This window comes from Bactrocera dorsalis, chromosome 1 (assembly GCF_023373825.1).
Source record: "Bactrocera dorsalis isolate Fly_Bdor chromosome 1, ASM2337382v1, whole genome shotgun sequence".
NCBI lineage: Eukaryota > Metazoa > Arthropoda > Insecta > Diptera > Tephritidae > Bactrocera > Bactrocera dorsalis.
This window is the reverse complement of record NC_064303.1, coordinates 62,596,869-62,620,820: the sequence shown is the minus strand read 5'-3', so window position 1 is coordinate 62,620,820 and position 23,952 is coordinate 62,596,869. Positions and strand designations below refer to the sequence as shown.

Genomic DNA, 23,952 nt, shown 5'->3' with positions numbered 1-23,952 from the left:
TTAGAAAAAAATAAAAAATTATGGTTTTTGATTAAAAAAGCAATTAAGAACAACAATAATTTTAAGTTAATTTTTTTAACTTTCCATGATTTTTTCCATATCGACTTCAAGATCGTAAGTTTTGATTCTCATTAAGTCCTCTATATGCTTATTCGAAACTGAATTCCTGTATTTCGAGTGTATTTTTGACGCTGGCAGAATTAGCGTCATAGCGTACATGCTTCGACTGCATTTGCTTGCCTATACTCCGAGTATAGGCATGAAAAATTTTGAGCGGCTCTGCGATAGAGCGTAAGCGTACGTGTGAAGTTAGTTTCCACAATTGTTCTAAGAAATGCCGACCACTGGTAACATGTTAGTAATCGGCGATGCCCGCGATGCCGATACCCTCGATGCCGATGCCCACGATGCCAAAGTACCGTTACGTAGCGTGTACTCGCCGCATCGGCATCGCCGCTTGCTAACATGTTACTTTTTTAATTACTCGTGCAGGACTCTGGTATACACATGTGCGCGTTCAGAAATAGAAATCATATTTTCATCACGTATCAATATTGTACTTATTACATGTGTGCGCATTGACTTGCATGTTCATGCATTCATATATACTTATATGTACATATATTTGCATACATTGCCAAACAAATAATGCACAAGCATACAAACATACATATGCGCACACATATGAATATGTCTTCGTCTTCTTAATTGGCGTAGACACCGCTTACGCGATTATAGCCGAGTTAACAACCGCGCGCCAGTCGTTTCTTCTTTTCGCAACGTGGCGCCAATTGGATATTCCAAGCGAAGCCAGGTCCTTCTGCACTTGGTCCTTCCAACGGAGTGGAGGTCTTCCTCTTCCTCTGCTTCCCGCGGCGGGTACTGCGTCAAATACTTTCAGAGCTGGAGTGTTGTCGTCCATCCGGACAACATGACCTAGCCAGCGTGGCCGCTGTCTTTTAATTCGCTGAACTATGTCAATGTCGTCGTATATCTCGTACAGCTCATCGTTCCATCGAATGCGATATTCGCCGTGGCCAACGCGCAAAGGACCATAAATCTTTCGCAGAACTTTTCTCTCGAAAACTCGCAACGTCGATTCATCCGTTGTTGACATCGTCCTAGCCTCTGCACCATATAGCAGGACGGGAATTAAAAGTCGGAATTCCCTATCGCCTTGTCTGAAATCTCGTTTGGTATCGAATGGCTCGGACAGGTCCTTCCCGATCCTGATAGAGCTTTTCGTGTTGCTCAACGTCAGCTTTCACAGCCGTACTAGTTTTGCGGGGATACCAAATTCAGACATCGCGGCATAAAGGCAGCTCCTTTTCGTGCTGTCGAAAGCAGCTTTGAAATCGACGAATAGGTGGTGAGTGTCGATTCTCCTTTCACGAGTCTTTTCCAAGATTTGGCGCATGGTGAATATCTGGTCGGTTATTGATTTGCCAGGTCTAAAGCCACACTGATAAGGTCCAATCAGTTTGTTGACGGTGGACTTTAATCTTTTACACAATACGCTCGATAAAACCTTGTACGCGATGTTGAGGAGGCTAATCACACGGTAGTTGGCGCAGATTGTGGGGTCTCCTTTTTTATGGATTGGGCATAGCACACTTAGGTTCCAATCGTTGGGCATGCTTTCGTTCGACCATATTTTACAAAGAAGCTGATGCATGCTCCTTATCAGTTCTTCGCCGCCGTGTTTGAATAGCTCGGCCGGCAATCCACCGGTCCCTGCCGCTTTTTTGTTCTTCAGTCGGGCAATTGCTATTCGAACTTCTTCATGGCCGGGTAATGGAACGTCTGCTCCATCGTCATCGATTGGGGAATCGGGTTCGCTTTCCCCTGATGTTATGCGATCACTGCCATTCAGCAGGCTGGAGAAGTGTTCCCTCCATAATCTAAGTATGCTCTGGGCATCGGTGGCTAGATCACCTTTGGGGGTTCTACAGGAGTATGCTCCAGTCTTGAAACCTTCTGTAAGCCGCCGCATTTTTTCGTAGAATTTTCGAGCATTACCCTTGTCGGCCAGCTTATCAAGCTCTTCGTACTCACGCATTTCGGCCTCTTTCTTTTTCTGTCTGCAAATGCGTCTCGCTTCCCTCTTCAACTCTCGGTATCTATCCCATTCCGCACGTGTTGTGGTCGATCGTAACGTTGCGAGGTAGTCAGCCTGTTTTGTCTCCGCTGCGACACGGCACTCCTCGTCGTAACAGCTGTTCTTTTGCACTTTCCGAAAACTAATGGTTTCGGTTGCAGCTGTACGTAAGGAGTTTGAAATGCCATCCCACAGTTCCCTTATACCGAGTTGTTGACGAGTGCTCTCAGAGAGCAGGAGTGCAAGCCGAGTAGAGAATCGTTCGGTTGTCTGTTGTGATTGCAGCTTCTCGACGTCGAACCTTCCTTGTGTTTGTTGGCGTGCGTTTTTTGCTGCGCAATCTGGTTGGTAGTTTTTCGATCCGGAGACAGCCAGGTACATAGCTTGATGGATCTTCTTATGCTGGAATCTAGTACTACAGATAACCGTATTTCGGGCCCCGGCGAAGTCGATCAGCCTCAACCCATTTCGGGATGTTTCCTCGTGGAGGCTGAATTTACCGACCGTAGTGCCAAAGATACCTTCTTTGCCCACCCTGGCGTTGAAGTCGCCAAGCACGATTTTGACATCGTGGCGGGGCATCTCTCATAAGTGCGCTCCAAGCACTCATAAAAGGCGTCTTTGGTCACATCATCCTTCTCTTCAATTGGGGCGTGGGTGCAAATCAGCGATGTGTTGAAGAACCTCGCTTTGATGCGGATTGTGGCTAGACGTTCATTCTCCGTAGTGAATGATTGCACTCGGCGACGGAGTCTCCCTCCCACCACGAATCCAACACCAAACTTGCGCTCCTTTATATGGTCACTGTAGTAAATGTCACAAGGACCTACTCGTCTCTGTCCTTGTCCCGTCCATCGCATTTCTTGGACGGCGGTGATGTCAGCCTTTGTTTTCACGAGGACATCAACCAGCTGGGCAGCGGCATCTTCCCAATTAAGGGACCGGACATTCCAGGTTTCGTTTGCCATGGTCGTCATCAAAAGGGGGGTCTCACATCCAAGGCTGTTTGCGCTTTTTCATTGGGGGTGTTTTTTTACGTGGCGGGTCCCAAACCCAGCGCACAACCTTATGCAGGGGATGTTTCGCCTTCTCACTTTAGCTCGCCTTGAAACGGATGTTCTTAGGCTACCCAGAGGATACTTGGTCAAAGACCGGAAGTCGTGAGCTGCTTGAGTCACATGTAAAAGAATCGTTTCTGGCCACTCCCAAGTGAATGGCAATCAGAGAACTTTCCTCACTTGCGTGAACTTCTACACATGACTCCATCCTCCAATATGAATATGAACAAAAAATTGATCTTCACAAGTCAATATGGCAGCCAAATTGGTGAAGAACAAGTGTAGTAAATTTTACAACAAAAACAGGCGCAAATTCCACAAGCGCAGGCGCTTCATTCATAAAAACAGAGGCCGTACCATCTCCTCGAGCATGCCTTTGCCAACAAGTCGTCTTTTCGCGACGATGGCAAAAGCTAAAAATCATAAATTGCACAAGTTTCTGGTGCTTCTCGTAAAAATCTGCGTCGATATGTATTTATACGTATACATACATACATATTTACGCATGTTTGTAGGCGAAGCTGCTACAGCGGCAAGGGGTGACAATCGGAGGCCATTACTTTACTTATGCCATAGAAATTATGGAGTTATAAATAGAGTCTTAACTTTTCAACGGCCAACGCAGAGTATTTCAACCAAAAGGAATTTATTCATTACAATCACCACTCAGAAGTCATTTTATCCGTTGTAAGCGAACGATTTTCGAAGAAACATCATTTCTAAAAATGCCACAAGACAAAATTAGAAATGAACTTCTTAAATCTCACGCTGTCATAAAACGATATACCTCGTCATCGCGAGTCGATTTCCAAAAATGGAAACGAAGACACACAGAAATAATTCTGTGAAGTATAGTGTTAATTTTTCAACGGCCAACGCAGAGTATTTCAACCAAAAGATTCGCAAAATAGTTGAGAATTCGCAGAAATGAAAGACAAACGAAAGAAAAAGGAGTATAACTTCAATAATGCACAGGCATACAAACATACATATGTGCACACATGTGAATATGTCACCAACCAAAAATTGAAACATTGTTCTACGAAAACAACAACAGCATAAGCATGGCAACATTTTGTTGTTGGTAGAAAAGCCGAGCTGTGCTGAAAGAAATGAACAAACGATCGCCGATTGTCACCGCTTCGCTTGCTGCTCGAACATCTTCGCAGACAAGGTTGCGTTACATTCTTATGGAGCAAAGTTGCGCAACTTGCATTTAACGCAACCTTTTCCGGTGTCGTATAAGAAGTACAACTTCAAAAAGAAAACATATGTATGTATATGTAAAACATATAATTTATAAGTTCAATCACACATACATACATATATATGTACATGCAAACCAACTTATCACAACTTTAGAAATTACCTAATAATACGGTATAAACATACACTTACCTACATATATTTATTAGAAATATGTATACGAGTCTATACATACCGTCGCATGTGTATGTTGAGTGCAGAAATTAAATACCTGCAAATCTCATCTCTCTTTTACCATTTTATTCAACTCTCCTTCTTTGTCATTTACTTGTACCGCGATTTCAACAATAAATTGTATTTACATAAATTGCATGCCTACATAGTATATACTGGAAACTAATACAATTTTGAAAAAAAAAATAAACGGAGTTTTAAAAAAATTTGCAAAAATGGAAAAATAAAACTTATTATCTACATATCGTCACCTGAAATGCAAAATACATATTAAAAACAATGAAAACTCCATAAAATTGGATAATTCCAATAGTAACTTTTTTGCATACAATTTTTTTTTCAATTTTTGTTTGTTTTGTTTTTCAATATTTTGATTTGTAAATTATTTTATTCCGGCTATTCAAGAGAAAAATTACTGAAAAGTATTCAGAGAAAACTTTACGTGTGTTTCACACAAAGAGGTCAATTGCAGATTGAAATTTGTTACGAAGCCACGAAGGGGTCGCCCTAATATCGGTCGGCCTTCGTTTTGCCATCAACGTATGGCAGCCAAAGGCAAGGCAAGGCAAGGCAAGAAGTACTCCCACGGTGCGGTGACATACGTGCGGAATTATGGATCGCGGTCAATCAGCAAGCGATCATCACAGCACGACTTTTCAAACAACAGTTGCGATGTTTGATTGACTTTATCTTGAAGCAACGTATATATGTATGGTGCCGTTGGATGCTAGATGTACTCTGTTGAGTAGCAAAATAGAGGGTTTCGGCACGCACACATTCTTCTTTGGATGGTGGATGATGGTTACACCAGACCAAATTGATGAAATCATTTCTCCGGAAATTCCTGATGTAGAGAAAGATCCAGTATTATATGAAGTGGTAGAAACCAATATGGTTCATGGACCTTGCGGACACTACAATCCCTTTTCGGTTTGTATGTCTGAAATAAATGCACGAAACAGTATCCACGTGCTTTTCTTTCGGAAACACAAACTGGAAATGATGGATATCAACTCTATCGGCGTCGTTCACCAGATAACAGAACATTCAGCATTCAACTTAGAAGAGTGAATAGCGAAGTTGACACCACATGGATCGTACTATATTCACCATTATTGTCTAATTCATATTCAAAACTCATTTCACTGTTTAGTATTGCAGTGTGGTGAAATCGATAAAATACTTTGTAAGTACGTCACCATAGGAAGCAACACGGCGATTATTGGTCTTGAACGATACTTGAACTGCAATAAAGCGCTTTGTAGGATATTTACTTTTGCAATTCACAAACGTTTTCCGACTGTTGTGCGTCTCGCAGTTAATTTGGAGAATGGGCAAAATGTGTATTTCAACCCAGAGAATACAATATAGCCAGTGGAAACATCGCCAGCAATAAAATTAACATTTTCGAGTTTTTTCAACTTTCGTCAGTGATCAGTTTGTGAGAACATTGCTCTATTCGGAAATACCTTGATATTATACATGGATTGCATCGTCGAAGAAATAGTTACGCAGAAAGCAAGGCCAACCAGTAGATTGGCATGCAGGTGTCTAATGCATTAGGACGAATTTACACAATCCACCCGAAAAACGACGATTGTTTCTACCTTCGGTTGCTATTGATTAATGTACGCGGTTCAACTATATTTGAGTCATTGCTTACTGTGAATGGTTCGATGTGTGCAAGTTTTGGAGAAGTAAGCAAGCAATTACATTTGCTGGAACACGCTAATCACTGGAATGAAAATGAAGTTCGCATACTTTTCGATATAAACATCGACATTGCCAAAAACATTTTACATCGTCTTCGCTAAAAATTGGAAATGGTACAATTTCAGTTGATACTTCCGGTGGCTCGATATCAATTCACGAAAGATGAACTCATCACAAATGTTCGAACATTGGCTAAATTATCGTAACTACGATTCCTTAAGTGCACGCGCAATGTTAGCTGTCAAAAATACCGATGTTGTTGACTTAAACTGGAAGATTCAAAGTCAAATTCCGGGAGACTAGCGCTCATGCAAATCGATCGATTGTCTTGACAGTGAAGACGACGCCGTGAATTATCCAGTGGTATGCCACCGCATCATTTGCGTCTCAAAGTAGGATCCGCCGTTATTATGTTTTGCAGTCTTCATGCGCCGAATACAAGGGGGAGAATGCTTGGTTCTACGAATTCCTTTGAGTTCTAACGATTTTCCATTTCAGTTCAAACGTATTCCGGCATAAATAAGGAAATGCTATGTTTTTCACACGGCCGTGGCGTGTTCACGAGTTGGAAAACCATCTTTTCTGTACACCGGAACAGAAACCAAAAAACGTTGTTTATAAAGCTGCGTTACATTGAAAAAAAAGAAATGATAAATTAAACTTTCTTTTCATTTCAAAATACATAATTTCATGCAGGACAACAGCTGCGGGGTCAGCTAGTTATATATAAATACACACAAAATTACTGTACCATTTATACGACGTGTGTTCAAAAAGTATCGCGAATTTTGTGTTTTTTCAAAAATTATTTATTTATTCATGAATATCTATTTTGTCCCCTTCAAAGTAGTCCCCATGAGATATTATACACTTGTGCCAACGGTTTTTCCAATCTTCGAAGCACTTCAAAAAATAATATTTTTTTAACTTCTTCAGCTCCTCCTTCGATGCCGTCTTTATCTCGTCAAGAGAAGCGTAACGTCGTCCTTTCATGGGCCTCTTCAGTTTAGGGAACAAGAAAAGTCACAGGGGGCCAGATCTGGGGATGTTGTTTTTGGCCAAAAAGCCGCGCACAAGCAACGATGTGTGTGAGTAGGGGCGTTATCGTGGTGCAATTTTTTTGATAGGTAAAAATCAAAGACGATCCAAAACACGTGCAACCAAAGCAGCTGTCAACAATTAAATGAACATTCAAAATGACCGAGCTTGTCGGCATAAGTGAGAGACATGAGTACCAACATAACGCCACAAAAAATTCAAAATTCGAATATACGTAACCCGCGAAAATTCAAAATTCGCGATACTTTTTGAACACACCTCGTAAGTACATATATGCACATATAAATATTCATATATTCAAAGTCCATATTGGCAACCGTTTCAAGCAATACCCCTCGTATTTTGCACAACAAAAACAAGAAGGTATGCATCTTTTTAAAGTACATTAAGCACATGTACTTATATGCACACGAAGTAGATATCGTGCACACATACATACATTCATATATATAAAGGGCTCGTACCTACAAGGACATACGAATAAGTCCGTAAAAACAATTAATACCACATAAATGTTTCCGAACATAAAAATAAAACGCAACTAACTAACAAACCGCGAGTAATAGAAGCGATAACAACGTCATTTGTATAATTAAATCGGAAAAAAATCATATTTACTGGACAGTTTGCGCTTTTTATTCATTGAAAAGTTTACTCTGAAAATTATTTTTATCTCACATCCTCTAAAAATGATTTTAGACGAAAAAGTCCAAGTACACTCGCAGAAGCCACACTCTCTAAGCAAGGTGCTACAAAGCAAAAGAGGCGGAACACATACATTACATTTCGTAAATTCATTTCTGACAGTGACTGTCTAATAAGATACTGACTCGATTTGCATCTTCGCCGAATCAAGACAACTCTGAATCGGCGCTAGAAATAAAAAGCCAAACAATTGAAAATATTTGGACACGTCTCCAAGCTGCATATGACGCAATACTTGTAGTAGATACTGACGGTTCAGATCTACCTGAAAATTTTAAACCTTCGGCTTACGGCAAACATGAAAACTGCTTAGACCAATATGAAGACACAAAAATTATGATCTCTAATCAATTAAAACTTATGAATTCAATTGCACCTACTTCCCATTCGAGAGCAGAGCTGCCACCAATACAAGCCCCAGGCATTCACCTTAAAGTGCCAGCTTGCGATACTGAAATATTGCATGGAGATTATGAACAATGGCCGTCCTTCCGGGACATGTTTACAGCCGTATACATAAACCATCCAAAATTATGACAATCACAAAAATTGTATCACCTCAGATACAAAACTAAAGGTCAAGCAGGCGTAATCGTCAGACAGTTCGCATTAAATGATTAATTTGGGTTGGGAAGCTCTAAAGTCCAGATATGAAAACAAAAGAATATTGGTCGACAAGCAAGTAACGATAGTTATGAACTTGCCGAAAATTCAAAGAGAAACCAATGAAGAATTCATGAAACTAGAATCCACTGTTTCAAATTGTTTATCGGTGCTATCGACACAAAATATTCCCACTCACAATTGGGATCCTATTCTGGTAAACATATGTACCGCCGCATTACCAGAAAAATCATTACTTTTGTAGAAGCAATCGCTCTCATCATGAGGAAAATTCTCAACGTGGCGGCAAATGAAAGATTTCTTAACTACCCAATAAGAAATTGCGGAAAGGATAGATAAAAAAACAGAAGCTTCAATAGACCCCAAGTCAATAGCAACAACAATTTAAATATATTCTTTTTCAAAGCACAATCGTTCACATCTGAACAGAACAAACATACCTCATGGGAACTATGTACAGGAGGGCATAAACTTAAAACTTGCGAGAAGTTGAAAAAATTAAATATAAACGAAAGAAACAACTTTGTCAGATCAAAAAGACTCTGTACAAACTGCTAATTGCACACAAACTTACTAATTGCAAAAGCAAATTCAACTGCGTATATTGTCATAAAAGATAAATTCCATTTTACACTACAACATGTCTCCCAACACACATTAAAGTAGCGCTTTTTCAAGAAAGGCCACGGGTTTAGTTGCAACAGTAACTCCAGAAACACAAAATACCGAAATTTGCCAAGAGACACCATGCAGCTCAAAGGCATTAAAAACTCTAACGCTACACAGCAAGAATCAAAGTTGGGTATAACTACCATCAGCAGTTGTCTCTATCGAACACATAGTAGAACTGTTTAAACTTAGAGCCTAAATAGACTAAGGATCACAACGATCATTTATAGCGTCTAGAAGAACTCCCCTCCATATCGATTACAATACCAGAAGATCAGTATTGTGAAGACTTTTACAAAGCCACAACTACACGATTAGAAAATAGTCGGTATGTTGTACGACTGCCACGAAAACAACAATTTCCTGACACACTCGCCTTAGGTCACTCCTGCACCTCTGCAATACAGCAGTTTCTAACCATGGAAAAAACACACTTAGAAAATGTGAGCTCAGACAAGAATATGATGGTTTCGTAGAGGAATACCTCCATTTAGAACACATGAAAGAAGTTAGCCCATCCAAAAAAAATCATTAAAGGCAAATACTACTTATTCTACTTGCCTCATCATGCAGTAGTAAAACCAGACAAAAAAAACAACAAAGTAAGGGTGGTTTCCAATGGCTCAAAATCAACTAGTTCGGGGAATTCCCTAAATGATATTCTATTTACGGTACCCACACTCCAACCAGATCTAATGCTCCTTATATTGAATTGGCGTATATACAAATACTTATTTAATGGGGATGGAGAGAATATGTATAGACAAATAGTCGTACGTAAAGATGATCAAGATTTTCAGCGAATTAATAGTCCACTACGCGGCTTCAAATTACAAACAGTTACCTTTGGCCTCAACCATGCACAATACTTTGGCATTCGTACACTCCACGAACTGGCAGACGACACAAAGTCAGAATTTCCTCTGACAACACAAGTGTTAAAAACTCAAAGGGTTGTAGACGATATTCTGTCTGGAAGCCACAGTCTTTCACAAGCATTTCTCAGATACAAATTGAACGGTGGGTACACTACTCACCCGAATACATACGAACTACACGGCTTCTGCGACGCCTCTGAAAGGGCATATTATGCTACCATCGAAGTGCGCACACAAAACGATACCGCAACTAAAATCTACATACAGTATACTCTCGAAAAGTAAATCGATTGGTATTTTGAGTAATTTACTTTTTCGAATAATTTACTTTTCCAAATATATACATAAATTATCTGTTTTTATAATATTAAATGCATTTTTAAACTTAAAAAATTCATCCATTTATTTGCTTCAATAAAACATATGGATTTACATGAAAAACATATTTACATTTACATACATACATATGTATTTACTATGAAGAGAAAAAATCTTGAATATTCTTTTGTTTTTTTTCTTTTGCAATATATTTTCTGACCATTTTTGTACGACAATTCAAAAAGTCTGACACCTGATTTGCATCGTTTTCATTTTTAAACCAGTGGATTAAGTTGTTTACGCTTTGAATTTCTTCCGCATATGTCACTTTGGGTTCCTGGCTGACTTCTTCTCCATCTGAAGTGTCTGACAAAATTTCTATTTCATCAGCAGTTTCTTTGTTTACTAAAAAGACGCGATAAACAAGAGAATAAGTGTTTTTGCATCATCGTAAAAAACGCTGCTTGCTTCGTTTCGAATTTTTTATCACACTCTCTGAAAAGTAAATTAAAAATTAAAAATTTACTTTTTCGAGGTGCATGTGTAATCTTAAAGGTGATTTACTTTTCCGCGATTATTTACTTTCTGAGAATTTACTTTTCGAGAGTATACTGTACTAGTAGCAAAAGCAAAAGTTGCTTCTCTAAAAATGTTAAGTCTACCAAGACTTGAACTTTGCGGCGCACTGTTGCTGGCAAAACTAGTATGCATGGTGTAGACTCACTTAAACATTGCAAAATACAAACTATACCTCTGGTCCGATTCCGAAATACTTCTAGCCTGGTTTGAAAAACCACCACACGCGTAGAAAACATTTATTTCTAATCGAACATTTCAAAACTTGACCTAGTAGGATCAGCCACTTGGCGACACATAGCCAGTGCTGACAATCCTGCCGATCTAGGTACGAGAGGGTGCAAAACTTTGCATCTCGCCACCACCACCCTCTGGTGGAATGGCCTCCGATGGTTAACAGAATCTTACGATTCTTGGCCATAATCGCCAATGCGCAACATAATTGCTCTGGCAAGTCCTTGAACGATTTTCATCGTTCCCCCGAGCACTCAGAGTAGTCGCCTATATTCTCAAATTCACAAAGCGACTTAAACTTCAGGTAAAGCGACCAAATTGGCCCCCATGCTATACATTGCCGCACCAAGACTTACAAAAGCAAGGTCGCTCTTATCCCATCAACCCAAACGCGCTTCTTCAGTCGCGACCTATTATTACTAAGAGATTCGAATCCAATTAAAAAAAAGAGCTCACTCTTAGCTTTAAACCCATTTCTAGACACGAAAGGTCGGACGGCTTGCTAATTCAATTCTGACGTATAACAAACGCCATCCCTAATAATACCAGGAAATCCCTATTTGTCACATTATGCATCAATTATATCCACATACTCATGCTACACGCTGAACATCGTCCTCATCAATAAGCCCCAAGTAAAGAAGTGCATTTACACGTGCAAGATCTGCACTGTGCACAAGCAGAAAATGCGATCGCAGAATATGGCAGGACTTCCACCTGAAAGCTGCATTTTTTATCTGCCCTTCACCCACCTCAGCTATCGATTTTGCTGGACATTTTCTGATAAAGGTGTCTATGCTAAGGTCTCCCACTCTCATGAAAGGCATTGTAGGTGTTTTTGTCTGTGTCACGACAAAAGCAGTACACCTTGAGCTATGCGCATATCTGTCTGGAGGCTTTTCTCGCACCATTTGCTCGCTTCGTCGGACGCCTCGTCTTTCCATCAAAAATCATGAGCGATAATCTTTTTTTTTTGTTTCAATATCTTTTTATTTATTGAATCTGCGTTTTGTTTTGAAAGCCTAACAATAAGTAATAAAATCTTAAACCTATTCAAAAATTAGACACGCTCAAGCAAGTGATTGAGCTGTTTTGGTGATACATTGCTCCTCAGTACGCGGGCATCTTCTTTTAAGGCGTGTTTGATCGCAGGAATGTATTAAAGTATTAGCCAAAGGGTTTGGGTGATCACGGAGTTTAGATATATATTTAATTCTGCTGTCTTCTACTTCTTTCCTTACCATAGAAATGCCAAGGTCTTTATGGATATTTTCATTACGCATGTACCATGGTGAACACGTGATTAATCTAAGCATTTTTGATTGGAACCTTTGTATTATGTCTATATCAGTTGTCCCCACAGTTGAATGCCATACATCCAAATCGGCATTATGACCGCATTATATAAAAGCACTTTGTTGTCTAGGCTATGTTTGGAGTTTTTATTTAATAGGCAATTTAAATTTGCAGCTCTTATCTTCATGCAAGTTATTTTACTAGATATATGTTTTTTCCACGTAAGTCTTCTATCTAGGTGAATACCAAGATAAGTTACTTCATTCGCTTGGGGTACTAAAAGATTGTTAATTTTTACTGCCGGACACATTTTTGGTCTAAGCGAAAATGTAACATGCTTACACTTTTGTTCATTTACATTTATACGCTAGTTGGTTAGCCATTCTTCGACAAACCTTAAGTGCTCGGTTAATATTCTTGATGCTATTATGTGGCATTTGTTACGGCTCACTATAGCTGTGTCGTCCGCAAACGTAGAAGTTAATACATTGTTAGCTGTTGGAAGATCTGCTGTATATATGATGTATAGTGTTGGGCCTAGAACACTGCCCTGGGGTACACCAGCCCTTATCTGTCTTTCATCAGATATGAAATCTCCCACTTTTACCATAAATTTTCTATTTTTTAAATACGATTCCAATGTTTTATGTAATTTTGAAGGTAGAATATTTTTAATCTTGTATAAAAGGCCCTCATACCATACCTTATCAAACGCCTGAGCCACGTCTAGAAATATAGCTGAACAGTACTCTCTGTGCTCAAATGCTTTTCTTATTTCGTTAGTAATTCTATTTACTTGCTCAATCGTGCTATGTTTTTCACGAAACCCAAATTCGTGCGTTGGTATTATATTATTTTCGTGGAGGAAAGGAGTCATCTTTGATAGTAACAATTTTTCAAATATCTTAGAAAGACAGGGTAGAAGATTGATTGGTCTGTATGAAGACGGCTATGCTAAGTCTTTCCCAGGTTTGTCTATCAAGATGATCTGCGACTTTTTCCATGAATTTGGATAGCGTCCGAGATTAAGAATTGCATTGAAAAGCAAAGAGAGCACTTTTACGGCAATATTTGGTAACTCAATTAACATTTTAGGTAATATTATCATGTCCTGGTGATTTTTTTGGGTTAAGTTCTTTTTTTATTCTAGTAACTTCAGAAGTAGAAGTCCTAATAGACACATGCGACTCGTTTGCGGTTTTGGGCAAGGTTGGCAACTCAAAGTTGTTCTTTGGGCAATTGGGTTGAAATACCTTTTCTAGGTGATTGGCAAAGTAATTTGCCTTATCCTCATCACTACGTGCCCAATTACCATTCAACTGTCTTAGAGGCATGTTGGAATCTACTGGTGGCTTGAAAGAATTTTGTGCGTTCCAAAGAGAGTTTTGCTTGCGAGAATTTGGACAGAGTTTCTTTATATAATTTTCAGTGTTGTGTTCCTCTTCGCGTTTAAGCGCTTTTTTAACTTTCGTACAACAGATTTCAGTTGAAGCAGAGTTGAAGGGGATCGATTTAACTGCCATTTCCGCCTAGCTCACCTTTTCTCATTTACAAGTTTCTCTATTTCATTATTGGTGATCTTTCTAAAACCAACTGGTTTGTTGTTTCTTTTTGGTGTTGCCAATACAGCTGCATTAGTTAGGTATTACGTCATTAATTTCTCTTATATTTTCCTCAATGTCTCTTCCTGCATTTATTTTACAATCAATATTGATGTGAGTGCTGATATACTTTCTATATTTCAACCAGTTAGTTTTATGTGATGTTAGAGAAACCTTCGGCTCAAATATCATGGGCTGTTCGTATAACTTTATAAGTACAGGAGAATGATCAGATGATAAGTCTGTACATGTATCAGCTGTCATAAGCCATCTATCTAAATTTTTGACTACAGCAAAATCTATTAAGTCTGGTATTTTTCTTCTATCACTGGGCCAGTATGTCGGCTTACCAGGAGATATTATATCCAGCTTATTATGCTTATTCATAATAGTGTAGTACAACTGTCGTCCTTTCGGATTAATAAGACGTGAGCCCCAGTACGTGTGTTTTGCGTTATAATCTCCACCTGCTAGAAATCTTTGACCTAGTGTTCCAAAAGAGTCTTTAAATTCTATTTCTGTAATTTTAAAACGAGGTGGACAGTATATAGCCGTAAGGTTTAAGTTACAACCCCGATTTTTTAGTGATATTGTTGTAACTTGTAACCGTGGTGTAGCATGAGATTCTAGAGTACAGTGGTTTAAACGATTTCTAATCAACACTGCCGTGCCACCTTGCACTTTTCCATCTGGATGATTTGTTACATATAGTCTAAATCCCGGTATATTGAAATTATTTTTATTTGTTAGATGAGTTTCTGAAACAAGCATTACATCTATATTCCTTTCAGACAGAAAACTGATAATCTCTAATTTATGTTGGTTAAGCTCATTTCTTACCTAATAAATTTTGCAGCATTTAATTTTGTGATTTTATTAAATCTTGGATCATGTTTTGCATGGTAGACATAAATTGAGTCATACACTGTGTAAGATTTATAATCATAGTTTCAATACCTCTATTTGGAGGATATTGCGGCAGTTGCATTTGCACAGTGTTGCCTTTCACCACATTTGCATAGTTTCCTTGCATATTATTATTGTTAGAAGTAAAATGATTTGAACTTTTTTCTGATGTTGCTATTATTTCATTACGGGGTGTCTGTAACATTTGGTTACGCGTGCTTGAATGCCCTGTGACAACTTCGATTTCAAATCCTTATATACGGGGCAACCTCTGTAGTTAGCAGTGTGATTTCCCCCACAATTGCTGCATTTTTTGATTTAAATCCTCTTTTTTAAGAGTACATTTAGAAGTAGGGTGTAGATCACCACACACCACACAGATACTGCGTAGCGATAATGAAAAAACATTTATCGGAGCCCAAAGAGCCAGATAGTTTGTGGATTTCATAAAATAAGTCTCATCTGACATTGTTCAAAAATACGCTCCCCAAGGTAACAATTGGCAGTTTATCCCCCCAAGCGCTCCTCATATGGATGGCTTATGGGAATTAGTAGTAAAAAACTTCAAATTTCATTTTAAAAAGCTAGCTGGAAACCACAAATTTAATAATGAAGAATTCTCGATATTGTTAACTAGAATTGAAGCTGTTATCAACTCACGGCCTCTCGCTGCCCTCTCGCGAGATCCATCACACCAGGGCATTTTCTTAGAGGAGCGCAGGCGTGGAGTCGCTTTCCTTATTAAACAGATGGGGAAAACTTAAAATTCTCCATCATGATTTACCTCTTCGATGGAAAGAAAATTATTTAAAGGGACTTCACCAGAAAATGCGCCTAAAATTGGAGATTGTGTCTTAATTAATGACGATTGTCTCCCCCCCACCGAATGGCGGCTTGGCCGCATATAGAAGCCTTACCACCGCTCCGACGGTCATATTCGCGTAGTCGATCTCCGTACGTAAAACGGAACACTTAGGCAGTTCACGATAAGGTGGTTATCGGGTTATGTGGTTATGTGATTAAGTAAACAACAACAAAATGCGTTATGACAAAATAACCAAAGTTGACCAACCTAGGCCCTTGTTTACAGATTATGTGGTTGTTTGCTTATTTCCAGTGTTAGAAAGTCGTTGGAATTTTACTAAATGGCAGCACAAAAAATAAATAAAACTAAGCGAATGGCATTTCCATTTAGATTTTCTTATTGGAAAATCTGCTATTAACAGCTGTTTTTTGTTTACAATCAGCAAATTATGCAAGATGTCTGCAAATTTTATACAAAGCATTTTTTGAACCCTTAAAATTCGGATTATTTAATAAGCACATACCTTCAATAAAGTCCATTTCCTGAATAGTAGAACTTATTTTAAATTTGATTATTTTGCTTTTTAAACTTTGTTTAGGCATTTTATAAGTTGGAATTTCATTGAACTAAAATTGTAAACAATGAACAGCTGTTTGTGTAAAAATAAGCAAATAACCATACAACATAGGGTGCTCACGGAACATAGAGGTTATTTTTAATCTAATAATCACATAACCCGATAACCACCGCCGCTCGTTAAACAGTGCCGATAAAACCGACACGTAAACCGTAAACAATAAACGATAAATCGATATAACCCACAAAGCGAACCACAAATAATAAATTATTGAAAACAGCAAAAGTACATAATAATAAATGGTTGATCCACTTGACGACACCGACGCCGGTGCCAGCAGACCGTCGCCGTCGCCCCAACAAGTTGCCGCACTGTGGCATATTTAGGAGGATGCTGCCTCCGCTACGCCAGTAGATTGTCCAGACACATGGCCACTGCTTAAATTACATGGCGACTACCCACACCACACTGGAATTTTTTTTTTTTTTTTTTAAGAGGAGGAAGCATCGAAAGCCTGGACCCCATGTCAGTGTGGAACTTTAATCCGAACTAAACCTCCTACCGTCCTGTACCGTTCCCCCCGGTACCACCGTCAAGTATTACGTCGGGAGGATGGTTGAGTGACACTCAAGCGTACGTGATGGTCAAAATGCAGTCAGTTACAAGTTGCATTTACCATGGCCCTTGTACAGTGTTCGTCGCCCACCCTTTCCGGCCACCCTTCCCGTCACGTCAATGTTATTTAACACCTCCCTTCTCCGCCGCTGTTCGCTAGCACGTTGGGATTTCATAACCCTTGCTGCCACTTCGCTAGCCGCTTTCCATTTCTCTGCTGATTCGACCATTTGGTTTACCAAGTTATCAGGAGTTGGCTCTACATCGAACGCATTTTTTAAGTGCTGCCTCTCATGACTATACGACTATACGCATTTCGGGCAATAGAAAAATGAGTGTCCTACATTTTCGACGGTATCGCCTCCGCAATGATCGCATGTGTCGTTATCTTCATGTCCGAATCGTTTTAGGTATGCTTTATAGCAGCCATGTCCTGTGAGGATTTGGGTTAGATGGAAATCTACCTCGCCGTGAGGTCTGTTTAGCCATGGTTCGACGTTTGGGATCAGTCGGAATGTCCACCGCCCGTTTTCGCTTTTCTCCCAGCGTTTTTGCCAGTGATTCACCGTCTCTGTCCTTGCAATTTCTTTTAGTGTATTATGCGATAACCTGTCATTTGTAAGACATTGGATTTCTTTGGCCAAGAGGTCTAATGGCCCGAAATTATGAGTGCAGCATCTTCCGATACTGTGCGGAATGCAGAGCATACTCTCAACGCGCAGGTGGCATATATTGAAAAGAGGCCACGCCGATAAGATTTTATATCGAGAGTTTTTCCCCATATCTGGACGCCGTACAGCGCGACTGACTTTAATACACCAGCTAATAGCCGCCTTCTATTTTGCTTTGGCCCGCGGATAGTTAGCATTAACCGGGTTAGGGCTCTGCACACTTTTGTGGCTTTTTTGAATGTGTACGCTAAGTGCTCCTTAAAGGACATCCTTGCATCAAGAATAATACCCAAGTATTTAATTGCCGGTTGTGTAGTGATGCTTACACCCTTTATGCTGAACGTGGCAACTTTCCGAACTTTTCTGCAAGTAATGAGAACCGCCTCGGTCTTGCTCTCCGCTAGGTTCAGTCCGTTAGTTTCTAGCCATTCGCTTATTAACGTTTGTGTCCTGTTGGTAATCGTAACTATATCGTGTATGTGCTTTGCTGTAACCACAACAGCGATGTCGTCTGCGAACCCCATGATGTGTACGTTTTTAGGTACCTTCAGTCGCAGTACTCCATCGTACATGATGTTCCAGAGTAGCGGCCCAAGTACAGATCCCTGGGGTACTCCACCGGTGACTTTGTATTTTTTGGAGCCTTCGTTTGTGTTGTAACTTAGAGTTCTTCCCTCGAAATAGCTTACAATAATGTTGTAAAGGTATAGAGGCACGGAGAAGCTTTTTAGTGCCCTCAATATACTATGCCAGGATGCCGAGTTAAAGGCATTCTTTACATCCAGCGTTACCACCATACAGTACTGTATTGTGCCTCCTTTCCATCTCTTACCACTTATAGCCCGTTCGGCCAGGGTCTTTACTAGAGTTACCGCTGCAGCTGTGGATCTTGCCTTTCTGAATCCGAATTGGTTTGGGGATAATCCACCGGCATCTTCAATTGCCTTATTTAGCCGTTGGTATATGATTTGGAGTGTACGTCCGGATATGCGTGCCAAATATGCACGTCCACAAAAAGCTGAGCCCACACTAGCTCCACGTGCACGTACTCGGCGCCAACAACATAATACCCGCATGCGGCGTCGTCAACCTAGGCCGCGGTCTCGCCAACCCACTGGGCTCAGTAACGTGGTGGCCAAATTGCTACAGCCACAACGACTACTAGGCTAATTACTTGCCTAAGGGGCATTTTATTCTTTATAAAAATCTTATTTGCTAAATTTACTTGGAGCCGTTGTGCTGACTTGACATTCCTCAGCATCAACGACCCGGCATATCTTAAATAAACATATCAAATAATAACAGTGGCATTGGATTTCATTTTTAAAGGAATTTTAAATATGATTGCTTGCTTATGCATATTTCTTTATTTATGTATTTATGCATGTTAATATGTATGTAGTTGAATCTGAAGATTCAATTTAGAGGAATGAAAAATATTTCGAAAATACTTGTCTTTTTTGGTATATCGACAAGTTTGAAAGTGGTGGAGTCGTTTGACGACGCAACTCCCCCAGCGTTACTGTTTGAACTCTCCTGAGTTCTTGTATTTATTATTTTTATTTTTGTTGTTTTTTCTTTAATATTATTACTAGGATTGCTACTACTATATCTTGTAATACGGATGGACAAATGTTTTCTTTGGCGTCCCTTGGAGAATATTTGATAGTTGAGTGGTACCTATCGTTATAGTTGCATATAACAATTTGTATCCTCATTTCTGTTGAAAGACTAGAGTCCTCAATTCCTGTTAGTTTTTCCAACAAGGTTGAGTGCAGTCTCTCAATGTCTGCATTTCCTGTATGGGTATTTGGTTTTGTGTGATAGACTTCTACATTTTCGGCATTTAAATATTTTATTAATTGTTCTGCTCTAAACTAAAGTAGCTGGGGCATTTTTCAACCCGAAAGGCATTCGGACGTATTCATATAGTCCTGCCGGAGTGACAAAAGCTGTTTTCTGGATGTCCCTTTCTGCCATTAAAATCTGATGGTAACCTTTTGCTAGATCTATAGTGCTAAAGTACTGTGCTTTGCCCAATTTATCTAAGATTCCTTCGATATTCGCTAGAGGATACTTATCATCTACAGTCAATTGATTTAACCTCCTGTAATCAACCACTAGCCTGAATTTTTGTATTCCTGAATTATCTATCTTTTTCGATATTATTAGAATAGGTGAGCCATATCTGCTGTGACTTTTTCTTATTATCCCTTGCTCTTCTAATTCAGAAATTTGTCTTCTTACTTCTTCTTCATGTTTTGGATGTAATCTATAAATTCTTGAATTTATTTGTTGATCCGTAACTGTTTTAATTTCACGAACTACTGCTTTTGCATTTGTGAGCTTGTCCCCTCCTTTATAGATAAGTTTATTGAAATGCTTTAATAATTTTTCGATTTCCTTTTTCTCATTTGATTTTAAATGATCAAGGTTGATGTTCTTTACTTCACTTATATCTAATGAATAAACTTGCTCTTGCATAGTTTTCGTATGGAATGGAAGATTCACACCATTTTTCAAAGTTCTAGTGCTAACTGCATTAGTTCTTAAACAAAAACATGCAGTACTGATATTTTTATGTTAATTTAAGGATATTTTATGGTTATTTATTACTTTTTTATTAAATATTTTAAGTAGTTCGTTACTTTTTTTGTATTATAATATTAATTGTTTATTGTATATATTTATTTGCTTGTTTAAAGTAGCTTTAAATATATAACTTTTGAATTTTATAATTCATTTAGTTGATAATTTTTATTTTTTAACAATTTTATGCTTTAATTTTTTTATAATAATAATACATAATAAGACAATTTAGTTGCTAGAAACTTAAGTGAAAAACTATTTCAATCACTGCAATATGTCATCAAAGCAGTCAATAAAATCCGCAACAGCTCTTTGAATGATAGACTATTTCATCAGCTTTGTATTACTAATGACGAGGATTTCAATCGTTTGTTGTTTCATACTGAAGTTCGTTGGCTATCAAGAGGTAATTGTCTGACTCGATTCTACAACCTGTTTGACTCTGTTATAGAGTTCTTGAAAACTAAAGATACAGAATTTCAAGACAAGCTCATAACATCAAAGAATGATAAAGCTTACATGACAGACCTATATAAATTGTTCAACGACATGAATCTCCAACTGCAAGGCGATAAATTAAATTTAATTAAAACAAAAAACGTCGTTGCTGCTTTCGCAGCCAAACTGCTTCTACACAAAAAAAATCTGGGCAGACGTGAGTTTCACAATTTTCCCAATTTATCAGTATCATGCAGTAATGACAAATTGTTTGCCTACTGCCAACATTTGGAAAACCTTCATATTGACTTCACCGAACGATACCAGGACATTTTGAACTTAGAAATCGTTTGCTTGTTACCGAACGTGCGACTGTTCTTGAGTAAATTGGAACCTGATATTAACAAACTTATTAAACAGCATCAGATTCATCCTTCACATTAGTTTTTATATATGGATCGATTATTTTAGTTTTATTTTTAATAAAAGATAATACTAAAAAGTTGGGTTTCAATTATCATTGTTATTGGCAGGTGGAGCCCGTAAGAGTTAACTTGAGACCTAAGCGCCGTTGTATGTTACCTCTGCGCCCAGGTTTCAAGTTGCTGGTTATAGTAAAAGTTTAGTTTAGAAATTTACGTTAATATACATATATAGGTCACAATAATTAATTCGAAGTTATAGTGGTTTTTAAATAAGTGAAAAAAGGGGGCGCTAAAAAAATATTTATTCTCAAAGTGGGCGGTAGACAAAATAAGTTTAGGAACCACTGCTTAAGTGCATAAATAAAGAGTACACATTTCGGTGCAGCTCAAAATATATTCTTTTGACTCATTTTTACTTCTGGTAAAAATTAACTCGCATACGCTTTTCGCAGCATCTCGCTTTTTTCTTTCACGTTCATCATAATTCGTTCATTCCGTCGCCGATTAGTGTATACGATTGTTTCTCAAACCTTTTATATTGTACAATTTCAATCAAGAAAAGACGTTCTTTGCGTTCTTTTTGATAAAAGTAAGTTTTGGATAGATTTTTGGATTTGGATAAAAGTTCTTTAGCTCTCATATACAGGGTTTTCCAATTTCTTAAATAAAGTACACTAATTATTGACGAAATTTCAAAGTTCATCATTCATATGATCTCCACCTTTTCTTTTGAAGGAACGAATTCGAGGAACAAAATTTTCGAGTACTTTTTCCACTAAATTTAGTCGTATGTCATGAAAACACGTTCAATATTGACTATAAAGCTTGAAGAGAGTCTGGCTTATTGCTAAGCCAATTACTTCAAATATTTCCAAACGAAGTGGTCTAATAATGTTAAATTACAACTTCTTGGAGGCCATTCAAATTTTCTTGAAATAATCGAATCTTCAAACTTTCTCGCAATAATTCAAACTTTTCCCCGCAAAATTAATACACCTGTGTAAACTGACGTTGAGCAATACCAATAGCTGGCTTAGGATCGGGAAGGACCTCTCCGAGCCGTTCGATACCAAATGAGGTTTGAGACAAGGCGACTTCTTCAATCTACTCTTGGAGAAAAAAGTTCAGGCTGCAGAACTAAAGAGAGAAGGTACCATCTTCTATAAGAATGTACCGCTGCTGGCTTACGCCGATGATATTGATATCATTGTTGAGAATAGATAGGGAAGCGAAGCAAATGGGTCTGGTGGTGAACGACGGCAAGATGAAATATCTCTTGTCATTACAGTCGTCGCACTCGCGACATGGCTTCCACGTCACTGTTGACAGTCACAACTTGGAAGTTGTGGATAATTTCGTCTAATAAAACCAAACTCTCTAAGTTACTCATTATTCCTGTCTGTACCGTACGCAGGAGCAATGACAACATCAGATGAGTCCACGTAACGAGTTTTCAAGAGAAAAATTCCTTCTTCGATGAGCTCTATTATGGGTTCGTTAATATATTGTTAATCGGGTCAATACTTTCTCTATCTCCTAAAAGTAAATAAATGAGAGGTGAAGAAATTTTTAGAATATACGTTAAAATGACTATCATATAGAAAAATATGCAAAATGAAACTTATCAGAACCAATAATAACAAATGATCAAAATAAAACTACAGAAATACAAAAAAAAAACAGCAAAGAGCTGTTTATGGTTATGGCGGAAAAGCAAAACTCAATCGATAGGTATCGTTCTGGTTATGGCCATAGCGTTGTGGTAGGGCACCAATAACTGGAAACAGGTTTGCTCGTAAAGCTGATTTGATCAGCTTTTTATTTTATTATGGTTATTGAACCTATAATTGAATCTTTAGTCCTTCCTTACCTGTTTACTTATTATGTTTGATAAAAAGGCATATCGGTCAATATGTAAGATACAAAATTAACTGAATAAATGTGTAGTATTGGATATACTGATGTTTACTCATGTGTGAAAATAGTAGTCGATTTAGTCCAACGCTCTGGTTGGTTGAGTTACATAAGCTGCTACATATATTTCTGGAAACACTAAGTGTTGCCAGTTGCAATCAGACATTTCCATTGGAAAGTTTGACATTTTTTAGCATAACATCACTCAGAACGTTTTGTCATTTAATCGTGAATTGTTTTATTTACTGGGAATTAAAAAATGCATCTCGGCCAAAAAATGGAATTAACTCGTGAACATTTTCGTGCGATCATTTTTCACAACTTTCGACGTGGATTATCATGACAAGAGTGCATCGATGAACTAAAATCTTTGTATGGCTATGAAGCACCATCCTATAGCACTGTGAAAAACTGGTACAACGAATTCAATCGTGACCGACGCTCGCTCAAAGATGAATTCCGTGAAGGTCGTCCAAAACAGCCGTTGTGCCAGAAAACATTGATGCCGTACGTGAACTGATAATGCAAGACCGCCATGTAACATACCTTCAGATAGAGGCATGCCTATGCATTTCTCCCACCAGCATACATTCGATATTGCATGAACACTTGGCCGTAAATAAGGTTTGTTCTCTTTGGATCCCGCACAATTTGACAATCGCATAAAAAAAGGCTCGTGTGGATTGGTGTAAAGAAATGCTGAAAAAATAGGCTCGCGGTGCTTCAAAAGACGCTTATAAGAT

General features: G+C 38.6%; 1 protein-coding gene and 1 pseudogene across 10 annotated transcripts in view; one reads left to right on the top strand and one right to left on the bottom strand.

Annotated features, from left to right (window-relative positions):
* Nucleotides 1-23,952, top strand: part of LOC115066680 (homogentisate 1,2-dioxygenase) — a 312,248-nt gene that overhangs the window by 19,732 nt on the left and 268,564 nt on the right. The gene's annotated exons all lie outside the window — the stretch shown is intronic.
* Nucleotides 3,818-4,015, bottom strand: LOC125775941 (small nucleolar RNA U3; annotated as a pseudogene).